Source organism: Oncorhynchus tshawytscha, unplaced genomic scaffold, assembly GCF_018296145.1.
Source record: "Oncorhynchus tshawytscha isolate Ot180627B unplaced genomic scaffold, Otsh_v2.0 Un_contig_3226_pilon_pilon, whole genome shotgun sequence".
In the NCBI taxonomy this organism is placed as follows: Eukaryota; Metazoa; Chordata; class Actinopteri; order Salmoniformes; family Salmonidae; genus Oncorhynchus; species Oncorhynchus tshawytscha.
In genome coordinates, this window is record NW_024608662.1 from 1,090 (window position 1) to 10,000 (window position 8,911).

At 52.6% G+C, this 8,911-nt stretch overlaps 1 long non-coding RNA gene across 1 annotated transcript; it reads right to left on the reverse strand.

Moving 5' to 3' along the window:
* Window positions 1–4,666: 4,666 nt before the first annotated feature.
* Window positions 4,667–6,405, reverse strand: LOC121843705. The gene is made up of 3 exons (XR_006081712.1): window positions 6,354–6,405; window positions 5,779–5,838; window positions 4,667–4,689 (listed from the first exon to the last, which is right to left on the reverse strand). It is a non-coding gene; the product is annotated as an uncharacterized LOC121843705 (long non-coding RNA).
* Between the last annotated feature and the right edge of the window lie 2,506 nt (window positions 6,406–8,911).

An 8,911-nucleotide genomic window follows, 5' to 3' on the forward strand; every position in this document is an offset into this window, starting at 1 on the left:
AGGGGGAGAGGAGAGGGGAGAGGGATGGAGAGGAGAGGGATGGAGAGGAGAGGGATGGAGAGGAGAGGGATGGAGAGGAGAGGGATGGAGAGGAGAGGGATGGAGAGGAGAGGGATGGAGAGGAGAGGGACGGAGAGGTGAGGGGGATGGAGGGAGGAGAGGGAGGGGAGAGGAGAGGGATGGAGAGGAGAGGGATGGAGAGGAGAGGGATGGAGAGGAGAGGATGGAGAGGAGAGGGATGGAGAGGAGAGGGAAGGAGAGGAGAGGGACGGAGAGGTGAGGGATGGAGAGGAGAGGGATGGAGAGGAGAGGGATGGAGAGGAGAGGGAGGAGAGGAGAGGGATGGAGAGGAGAGGGATGGAGAGGTGAGGGATGGAGAGGAGAGGGATGGAGAGGAGAGGGATGGAGAGGAGAGGGATGGAGAGGAGAGGGATGGAGAGGAGAGGGATGGAGAGGAGAGGGATGGAGAGGAGAGGGATGGAGAGGAGAGGGACGGAGAGGTGAGGGATGGAGAGGAGAGGGATGGAGAGGAGAGGGAAGGAGAGGAGAGGGATGGAGAGGAGAGGGATGGAAAGGAGAGGGATGGAGAGGAGAGGGATGGAGAGGAGAGGGATGGAGAGGAGAGGGATGGAGAGGAGAGGGATGGAGAGGAGAGGGATGGAGAGGAGAGGGATGGAGAGGAGAGGGATGGAGAGGAGAGGGATGGAGAGGAGAGGGATGGAGAGGAGAGGGATGGAGAGGAGAGGGATGGAGAGGAGAGGGATGGAGAGGAGAGGGATGGAGAGGGAGGGATGGAGAGGGATGGAGAGGAGAGGGATGGAGAGGAGAGGGATGGAGAGGAGAGGGATGGAGAGGAGAGGGATGGAGAGGAGAGGGATGGAGAGGAGAGGGATGGAGAGGAGAGGGATGGAGAGGAGAGGGATGGAGAGGAGAGGGATGGAGAGGAGAGGGATGGAGAGGAGAGGGATGGAGAGGAGAGGGATGGAGAGGAGAGGGATGGAGAGGAGAGGGATGGAGAGGAGAGGGATGGAGAGGAGAGGGATGGAGAGGAGAGGGATGGAGAGGAGAGGGATGGAGAGGAGAGGGGGAGAGGAGGGATGGAGAGAGGAGAGGGACGGAGAGGAGAGGGATGGAGAGGAGAGGGACGGAGAGGAGAGGGACGGAGAGGAGAGGGATGGAGAGGAGAGGGATGGAGAGGAGAGGGATGGGAGAGGGAGAGGGATGGAGAGGAGAGGGATGGAGAGGAGAGGGACGGAGAGGAGAGGGACGGAGAGGAGAGGGACGGAGAGGAGAGGGATGGAGAGGAGAGGGATGGAGAGGAGAGGGACGGAAAGGAGAGGGACGGAGAGGAGAGGGATGGAGAGGAGAGGGACGGAGAGGAGAGGGACGGAGAGGAGAGGGACGGAGAGGAGAGGGATGGAGAGGAGAGGGATGGAGAGGAGAGGGACGGAGAGGTGAGGGATGGAGAGGAGAGGGATGGAGAGGAGAGGGACGGAGAGGAGAGGGATGGAGAGGAGAGGGATGGAAAGGAGAGGGATGGAGAGGAGAGGGATGGAGAGGAGAGGGATGGAGAGGAGAGGGATGGAGAGGAGAGGGATGGAGAGGTGAGGGATGGAGAGGAGAGGGATGGAGAGGAGAGGGACGGAGAGGGATGGAGAGGAGAGGGATGGAAAGGAGAGGGATGGAGAGGAGAGGGATGGAGAGGAGAGGGATGGAGAGGAGAGGGACGGAGAGGAGAGGGATGGAGAGGAGAGGGATGGAGAGGAGAGGGATGGAGAGGTGAGGGATGGAAAGGAGAGGGATGGAGAGGAGAGGGATGGAGAGGAGAGGGACGGAGAGGTGAGGGATGGAAAGGAGAGGGATGGAGAGGAGAGGGATGGAAAGGAGAGGGACGGAGAGGAGAGGGATGGAGAGGAGAGGGATGGAGAGGAGAGGGATGGAGAGGAGAGGGATGGAAAGGAGAGGGATGGAAAGGAGAGGGACGGAGAGGAGAGGGATGGAGAGGAGAGGGATGGAAAGGTGGTGCTGTGTGTGTGTGGGTCCCTGTCTGGAGTCCCTGTCTGGAGTCCCTGTCTGGGTCCCTGGGTCCCTGTCTGGAGACCCTGTCTGGGTCCCTGTCTGTCCCTGTCTGGAGTCCCTGTCTGGAGACTCTGTCTGGAGACCCTGTCTGGAGTCCCTGTCTGGGTCCCTGTCTGGGTCCCTGTCTGGAGTCCCTGTCTGGAGACCCTGTCTGGAGTCCCTGTCTGGAGTCCCTGTCTGGGTCCCTGGGTCCCTGTCTGGAGACCCTGTCTGGGTCCCTGTCTGGAGTCCCTGTCTGGAGTCCCTGTGTGGGTCCCTGTCTGGAGTCCCTGGCTGGAGACCCTGTCTGGAGTCCCTGTCTGGGTCCCTGTCTGGAGACCCTGTCTGGGTCCCTGTCTGGAGTCCCTGTCTGGAGACCCTGTCTGGAGTCCCTGTCTGGAGTCCCTGTCTGGGTCCCTGGGTCCCTGTCTGGAGACCCTGTCTGGGTCCCTGTCTGGAGTCCCTGTCTGGAGTCCCTGTGTGGGTCCCTGTCTGGAGTCCCTGTTTGGGTCCCTGTCTGGAGTCCCTTTCTGGGTCCCTGTCGAGAGACCCTGTCTGGGTCCCTGTCTGGAGACCCTGTCTGGGTCCCTGTCTGGAGACCCTGTCTGGGTCCCTGTCTGGAGACCCTGTCTGGAGTCCCTGTCTGGGTCCCTGTCTGGAGACCCTGTCTGGAGTCCCTGTCTGGAGACCCTGTCTGGAGACCCTGTCTGGAGTCCCTGTCTGGAGTCCCTGTCTGGGTCCCTGTCTGGAGACCCTGTCTGGGTCCCTGTCTGGAGTCCCTGTCTGGAGTCCCTGTCTGGAGACCCTGTCTGGAGACCCTGTCTGGGTCCCTGTCTGGAGACCCTGTCTGGGTCCCTGTCTGGGTCCCTGTCTGGAGTCCCTGTCTGGAGTCCCTGTGTGGGTCCCTGTCTGGAGTCCCTGTTTGGGTCCCTGTCTGGAGTCCCTTTCTGGGTCCCTGTCGAGAGACCCTGTCTGGAGTCCCTGTCTGGGTCCCTGTCTGGGTCCCTGTCTGAAGGGGCCTAAGGGACAGTTTGTCACAATCACCATATGTCCCTTAAATGAGGAGGAGGAGCGGTCAGTGTAAGACAGTACAGGTCTGTTTGTCTGTCCGCCAGGATAACTGAACACTGACAGATGTACCCCTCCTACTCCTCCCTTACACACACACACACACACACACACACACACACACACACACACACACACACACACACACACACAGCGCCATTTCCCAGAACCCACCATCAATTACTCTGGTAATTACTGCCTCTGAGGCTTTCAATGGAGCTCAGTGGGAGGTTTTCATATGTGTGAGTGTGTGTGTGCATGTCTAAGTGTGTGTGTGTGTATAAGGGTGTGTGTATAAGGGTGTGTGTTCAAGGTACAGAGCGGCTTTATCAGGTGTCAGGAGACAGGGGACGGAAGCAGAGTCAACGTTATGAACAAATCATTGATGGAAAAAAGACCTGTCCTGTGTTCCAAACAGAAGCCCATCTCCCCTATGGGCCCTGGTCTAAATGAGTGCACTATACAGGGAATAGGAAGCCAGTTGGAACACATCCATTATGACACATAATCAGCAGGTTTGGGACGGCGTTCCGTGTTCCGGCCGGAGTGGAGCAGAATTCCCGGGAGAATCCTGAGATGGTGGAAAAACAACTCCTCTTAAGGGAGATCCAGAACGTACACACAGAAGGATTAACGGTCAATTAGCTACATAAAGCACCTGAATCACTCACCTGTGGCACCACCTGTGTGTGAGTGTCTGTTGTGTGAGTGTGTGGTGTGTTTGTTGTGTGTGTGTTTGAGTGTGTGAGTGTGTGTTTGTTGTGTGAGTGTGTGTTTCTGTGTCTGTGTGAGTGTGTGGTGTGTTTGTTGTGTGTGTGTTTGAGTGTGTGTGTGTGTGAGTGTGTGTTTGTGTGTGTGTGTGTGTGTTTGTGTGTGTGTTTGAGTGTGTGTGTGTTTGAGTGTGTGTGTGTGTTTGTGTGTGTGAGTGTGTGTTTGTGTGTGAGTGTGTGTGTGTCTGTGTTTGAGTGTGTGTTTGTGTGTGTGTGTGTGTGTTTGAGTGTGTGTGTTTGTGTGTTTGTTGTGTTTGAGTGTGTGTGAGTTGTGTGTGTGAGTGTGTGTGTGTGTGTGCAGTAACTCACCATCACTGACAGTGTTGGCGGGCAGACGACCCACAAGTGTTTGGTGTGTGTGTTTGAGGTCCAGCTGGGGTCCATTTCGGGCCAGGGTCACCAGTACCCCACTGCTCAGCATGAGTAGAGACACACACACACACACACACACACACACACACAGTGTGTGTTTGTTGTGTGAGTGTGTTTGTGTTTAAATCTAGGGAAAGGGTTTTGTGGGCTGGGAAAGTGGTTTGAGCTGGGAAAGGGTTTGAGTGAGCTTGTGGAAAGGGTCTAGTTTGAGCTAGGGAAAGTGTGTGTAGGAGCTAGGGAAAGGGTCTTTGAGCTAGGGAAAGGCTCTAGGGCTGGAGCTAGTGTTTGAGTGGTGTTAGGGCTAGGGAAAGGGTCTAGTGAGCAGGGAAAGGCTATGAGGGGGCTAGGGAAAGGGTCACAGGAGCTCCAGGGAGCAGGGTCTAGGAGCTGCCAGGGAAAGTACCCCACTGCTCAGCATGAGCTAGAGAAAGGGTCTTTGAGCAGGGAAACACACAGGGGCACACGTGATAAATCTAGGGAAAGGTTTAGGGGCTAGGAAAAGGGTCTAGGAGCTAGGGAAAGGGTCTAGGGGCTAGGGAAAGGGTCTAGGAGCTAGGGAAAGGGTCTAGGAGCTAGGGAAAGGCTCTAGGGGCCAGGGAGGGAAAGGCTATAGGGGCGTCTGGAAAGGGTATTTGATTTCTGACTGACTGGCAAAGGAAGGTGCTCAGGGCCTGACAAAAGTCTAGAGGGGGCTATAGACCCAAGGAGAGAGAGAGACAGGAGAGAAGGGAGAGAGGAGAGAAAGAGAGGAGGAGAGAGAGAGGAGAGAGAGAGACATGATTTGAGACTGAGAGGCAAAGGAAGGTGCTCAGGGACCTGACAAAATGAGGAGAGGGAGAGTAGTCGGGACCCATGGAGGGAGATTGGGAGAGAGAGAGAGAGAGAGAGGGAGAGACAGAGAGAGAGAGAGAGAGAGAGAGAGAGAGAGGACAGGGAGAGAGAGAGAGAGAGAGAGAGAGACAGGGAGAGAGAGAGAGAAAGAGAGAGAGAGAGAGAGAGAGAGAGAGAGAGGGGGAGAGAGAGGGAGAGGAGAGAGGGAGAGAAAGGGGGGAGAGGGAGAGCTCTTCCATCTGGGGAAGGGAGATTGAGAGAGAGAGAGACACAGAGAGAGGAGGAGAGAGAGAGAAGAAGAGAGAGAGACAGGGAGAGAGACAGAGGAGAGAGAGAGAGAGAGACAGGGGGAGAGAGAGAGAGAGAGAGAGAAGAGAGAGAGAGACAGTCAAGAGAGAGAGAGACAGAGAGAGAGATGACAAGAGAGAGAAGAGAGAGAGAGAAAGAGAGAGAGAGAAAGAGAGAGAGACAGGAGAGAGACAGGAGAGAGAAAGAGAGAGAGAAGAGAGAGAAAGAGAGAGACAGGGGAGAGAGAGGGAGGAGGGAACAGGGAGAGAGAGAGAGAGATGGGAGAGAGAGAGAGACAGGGAGAGAGGGAGAGAGAGCGGGAGAGAGAGAGAGAGAGAGAGAGAGAGAGAGAGAGAGAGAGAGAGGGAGGGGAGTGTGTAAGGGGGTGTACCTGGCAGCAATGCTTGCTCTTCCATCTGGAGTGAACAACTGAGTTGGTCTGTAACAGCTCCTGAAACACAGTGAGTAGGGGGAGGGAGAGAGACGAGAGACCGGGAAGGAGGATGCAGGTGAGTGAGCGAGAAAGTGAGTGTCTGTGTGTGTGTGTCTGTGTGTCTGTGTGCATGTGCACTCGGCGTGTGTGAGTAAGGCTCAGTCATTCCAGGAATATTCCAAACACAGCTGGGAGATGGCAGGGGAGGGAAGGACTCGATGTTTCTAGTTTCAGACAATGGTGGAGGGGTGGGGGGGGAACAGGCTCCAGCCAGGGCCAAGCAAACAAAGATACGTCTGTAATGCTAGAAAGAAAATGGGGAGGAAGGAGGGATGAGGGGAACCTTTAGGTGCCTGATCCCCTCAAATATCCCCCTCGATGACAGAGCAGGGAGCGAAAGAGAGGTGTTGAGAGAGAGAGGAGCGAGGGATTCAGAGAGAGAAAGAAAACAGAGGATGCCCCTATTTGTTAATCAATCGGGCGTTTCAGAAAGGGAAAACTCCCAGCAGCGCCTCTACCCTAGGGGCGGTTACCTCAAGCTTCTCGAGCGAATCACGGAGCTTCTCCGGACGACGGTTCGTGGGGTCCACGAGTAGCCGCTGGAGAGCTACGAGACAAACGAGAAGAGGGGAAAGAAGAAAACAACAGGAAGTTTGGCCAGGTGACTTATATGGAACGAGAGAGAGAGAGACAGAGAGAGAGTATTCCCAAACCATTCCCAAACTCCCATGGGAGCACACCGGACCGGAAAACCAACCAACCAACCAACCAATGGGATAATCATCTAATTTAATTTCAAGAGGTCAAGGAATGAATGAAACCGATTGGAGAAATACATCATCACTACAGGTTTAGACGGAAGGATAAAGGCCAATAGGGTCACCTGGAAATGGAGAAACGGAGAGCAGGGTATTGGGTTTGCAGAACGAGGCTAGGAAGGGAATTAGGAAGGAGCAATGTGTCTAGGAATTAGAGTAGGAAACACAACACCCTTAGAGAGTCTCTCTGTTCTTCACTTTACAGGGATGCAGCTAAAGCCCATCCTACTGGATCTAGATGACTGGAGCCCATCCTACTGGATCTAGATGACTGGAGCCCATCCTACTGGATCTAGATGACTGGAGCCCATCCTACTGGATCTAGATGACTGGAGCCCATCCTACTGGATCTAGATAACTGGAGCCCATCCTACTGGATCTAGATGACTGGAGCCCATCCTACTGGATCTAGATGACTGGAGCCCATCCTACTGGATCTAGATGACTGGAGCCCATCCTGCTGGATCTAGATGACTGGAGCCCATCCTGCTGGATCTAGATGACTGGAGCCCATCCTACTGGATCTAGATGACTGGAGCCCATCCTACTGGATCTAGATGACTGGAGCCCATCCTACTGGATCTAGATGACTGGAGCCCATCCTACTGGATCTAGACGACTGGAGCCCATCCTACTGGATCTAGATGACTGGAGCCCATCCTACTGGATCTAGATGACTGGAGCCCATCCTACTGGATCTAGATGACTGGAGCCCATCCTACTGGATCTAGATGACTGGAGCCCATCCTACTGGATCTAGATGACTGGAGGGGTCATCCACCTTCCTCAGGTGATTTATTGTAGGTACCCAACCTGGTTAGGTGTGTCTGCTCAATTACTTACTACATAATAATAATAAGGATAAAAATAATACCAGCAGGTGTATCTCACTGATCATCCCTAAAGCCAACACCTCATTTTTTCCCAGTACTCTGCTGCCTGTGACTGGAAGAATTGCAAAAATCGCTGAAGTTGGAGACTTTTATCTCCCTCACCAACTTCAAACATCAGCTATCTGAGCAGCTAACCGATCGCTGCAGCTGTACATAGTGTATTGGTAAATAGCCCACCCATTTTTACCTACCTCATCCCCATACTGTTTTTATTTATTTACTTTTCTGCTCTTTTGCACACCAATATCTCTACCTGTACATGACCATCTGATCATTTATCACTCCAGTGTTAATCTGCAAAATTGTAACTATTGTCTACCTCCTCATGCCTTTTGCACACAATGTATATAGACTCCCCCTTTGTTTTCTACTGTGTTATTGACTTGTTAATTGTTTACTCCATGTGTAACTCTGTGTTGTCTGTTCACACTGCTATGCTTTATCTTGGCCAGGTCGCAGTTGCAAATGAGAACTTGTTCTCAACTGGCCTACCTGGTTAAATAAAGGTGTTCTCAACTTGCCTACCTGGTTAAATAAAGGTGTTCTCAACTTGCCTACCTGGTTAAATAAAGGTGAAATAAAATAAAAAATTTAGCAGACTCTTTTCCCAAAGCTACTTCAAGTCATACATACAATGCCCACAATCCTAGCGTTTCAATCGCCATGCTCTACCAACTGAGTCATACATACAGGACAATTTATATATGACGCTCCTCTAAGTAAAACTACAGGTGTCCTATTGAAGTTGTGTTCTGATCAAACTACAGGTGTCATATTGAGTTGTGTTCTGATCAAACTACAGGTGTCCTATTGAGTTGTGTTCTGATCAAACTACAGGTGTCATATTGAAGTTGTGTTCTGATCAAACTACAGGTGTCCTATTGAGTTGTGTTCTGATCAAACTACAGGTGTCCTATTGAGTTGTGTTCTGATCAAACTACAGGTGTCCTATTGAAGTTGTGTTCTGATCAAACTACAGGTGTCATATTGAGTTGTGTTCTGATCAAACTACAGGTGTCATATTGAGTTGTGTTCTGATCAAACTACAGGTGTCATATTGAGTTGTGTTCTGATCAAACTACAGGTGTCCTATTGAGTTGTGTTTTGATAAAGCTACAGGTGTCCTATTGAGTTGTGTTCTGATCAAACTACAGGTGTCCTATTGAGTTGTGTTCTGATCAAACTACAGGTGTCCTATTGAGTTGTGTTCTGATAAAGCTACAGGTGTCCTATTGAGTTGTGTTCTGATCAAACTACAGGTGTCCTATTGAGTTGTGTTCTGATCAAACTACAGGTGTCCTATTGAGTTGTGTTTTGATAAAGCTACAGGTGTCATATTGAGTTGTGTTCTGATCAAACTACAGGTGTCCTATTGAGTTG